The sequence below is a fragment of the Hyla sarda genome, unplaced genomic scaffold (genome assembly GCF_029499605.1).
Source record: "Hyla sarda isolate aHylSar1 unplaced genomic scaffold, aHylSar1.hap1 scaffold_1878, whole genome shotgun sequence".
NCBI classification, from domain to species: Eukaryota; Metazoa; Chordata; class Amphibia; order Anura; family Hylidae; genus Hyla; species Hyla sarda.
The window spans coordinates 1-2,894 of record NW_026608530.1 but is presented as its reverse complement, the minus strand read 5'-3'; the positions used below and the strand labels follow the sequence as shown (position 1 = coordinate 2,894).

Here is a 2,894-nt window from a genome sequence, read left to right as displayed (position 1 = left end):
ATCCATCAATGGATGGTAAATTTTGTTTTTATCATTCACTGACCACAGATACCAATGCATGGTCAAGCAACAGCAATGACACACCCTTGTGTATAGGCATGAGACCCTCACGTCATTTAACAGGATTCAGCACCACCCACAAGACAGCTACCTGTCATGTCATGTCAAACCTGCACAGGTGTGCTAGATTATTATTATTTAGTTTTATTTTATTTTTTTACACCAATCAGTGTGCAAACATGGTCATTAAAACGCTAAATGAATAGACGTTCATAAACCAGTCAGTGCAACTCATCATTTTGGTCTCCAATTCTCAAACTCAAATTCTCACCCACGGAGGATTAAATGAGAATCTTTCTTGTTTAACACTGGAATGGGGTGGTGCACTGTTCACTACCCGAATATACTGCCACATCGGGTCAATGCATAGGGCGACAGAAGCAAGCTTCCAAATCAGCTCCCTTTCTCAAAAATCCATTTAATTTATGGTCCCCAGATAGGGAACGTATGTATCAGTATGTGCTCACAAGTCACCCAAGTGCAAGTATTCACACAAAAAAAAACGTGCCTCAGGATGCGATCTGTCGCAAGATCCTTTCTTTTTTTACACTTGATCTAAGCCAAAAGGCCTAGAGGGGATAACCGGGAAAGGGGTGGACCCAACCATGTCCCCTTCATGAGCACTCACATTACTCATAGGAATGGAAGGAAGGCTGGCAGCCAACCAGCCTCCCATACACTCTCTGGGTGGGTGGCAGTCAGCCACCCATACATACATACAGCACAGGCTAAACCCACATCATCACTTAAAAAAAGGACAGGCGACCATTGCACTCTGATGGAGCATTTAGCAATGCAATCCATAGCCTGGCTTTTGCCTGAACCCCCATCACTCCTCCTCTTGCATATAAGACAATATTTCAGATCTGCATATGAAAACAACACGCCTACCTTTGTTGCACATAGCTGCCTGCCTGTCTCTAGTTACCCCACTGGCTGTAGCTGCGTCCCTTCCGACATGGAATAACACCAACTGTAACGATAAACTGAAAATTAACAGTATAAACCTGCATCATTTTGGACTCTGGTATTTGCTGAATCCGGGTGACCTGACAATCGATGGTGGTGCCGCTGGTGATTCTGGCCTTCTTGGAATCTGTTGGGCCTATGTGTTAGCTCACACATCACTTGGGTATCCATGGTAACTACCACAACATGGTCATCTGCAGTTTACATCTAGCCCGTGGCATTGAATGGCATTTTAAAAGTGCTAAGGGTCCTGGTGCAATAATCCTCCCATGAGGATCAGCCTCAACGGCTTTGTAGATTGCACTCATGTCAGCAACTCCATATACATTTTTTTTTCTTCATGCTTCTTTCTTCATCCTTTTTTCTTTCTGTCATTCAGACTTTCATTCATTCGATCTCTCTCACTCACTTGCTTTAACTCATTTGTTCTCACTCACTCACTCACTCACTCAATCACTCACTCACTCATTCACTCTCACTCACTCTCACTCTCTCACTCACTCGCTCACTAAGTCAGTCTCTCTCTCTCTCTCTCTCTTTTTCTTTTTATATATATTTTTTTCCGTCTTCTTCTTCTTCTTCTTCTTCTTCTTCTTCAGACCCTGTCATAGCACTAATGCCTTTCCAATACCACCAGCAGATGGAGACACTCCATTGCAACATTGGTTGTGAGCAGCAGTTTCTAAAAACAAATGCCTCATGGCGGATTTCCCATCCATCAATGGATGGTAAATTTTGTTTTTATCATTCACTGACCACAGATACCAATGCATGGTCAAGCAACAGCAATGACACACCCTTGTGTATAGGCATGAGACCCTCACGTCATTTAACAGGATTCAGCACCACCCACAAGACAGCTACCTGTCATGTCATGTCAAACCTGCACAGGTGTGCTAGATTATTATTATTTAGTTTTATTTTATTTTTTTACACCAATCAGTGTGCAAACATGGTCATTAAAACGCTAAATGAATAGACGTTCATAAACCAGTCAGTGCAACTCATCATTTTGGTCTCCAATTCTCAAACTCAAATTCTCACCCACGGAGGATTAAATGAGAATCTTTCTTGTTTAACACTGGAATGGGGTGGTGCACTGTTCACTACCCGAATATACTGCCACATCGGGTCAATGCATAGGGCGACAGAAGCAAGCTTCCAAATCAGCTCCCTTTCTCAAAAATCCATTTAATTTATGGTCCCCAGATAGGGAACGTATGTATCAGTATGTGCTCACAAGTCACCCAAGTGCAAGTATTCACACAAAAAAAAACGTGCCTCAGGATGCGATCTGTCGCAAGATCCTTTCTTTTTTTACACTTGATCTAAGCCAAAAGGCCTAGAGGGGATAACCGGGAAAGGGGTGGACCCAACCATGTCCCCTTCATGAGCACTCACATTACTCATAGGAATGGAAGGAAGGCTGGCAGCCAACCAGCCTCCCATACACTCTCTGGGTGGGTGGCAGTCAGCCACCCATACATACATACAGCACAGGCTAAACCCACATCATCACTTAAAAAAAGGACAGGCGACCATTGCACTCTGATGGAGCATTTAGCAATGCAATCCATAGCCTGGCTTTTGCCTGAACCCCCATCACTCCTCCTCTTGCATATAAGACAATATTTCAGATCTGCATATGAAAACAACACGCCTACCTTTGTTGCACATAGCTGCCTGCCTGTCTCTAGTTACCCCACTGGCTGTAGCTGCGTCCCTTCCGACATGGAATAACACCAACTGTAACGATAAACTGAAAATTAACAGTATAAACCTGCATCATTTTGGACTCTGGTATTTGCTGAATCCGGGTGACCTGACAATCGATGGTGGTGCCGCTGGTGATTCTGGCCTTCTTG

At 43.8% G+C, this 2,894-nt stretch overlaps 2 pseudogenes; both read right to left on the bottom strand.

Annotated features, from left to right (window-relative positions):
- Nucleotides 1–376: 376 nt before the first annotated feature.
- Nucleotides 377–640, bottom strand: LOC130315453 (U2 spliceosomal RNA; annotated as a pseudogene).
- Nucleotides 641–2,118: 1,478 nt separating this feature from the next.
- Nucleotides 2,119–2,382, bottom strand: LOC130315440 (U2 spliceosomal RNA; annotated as a pseudogene).
- Nucleotides 2,383–2,894: the final 512 nt, after the last annotated feature.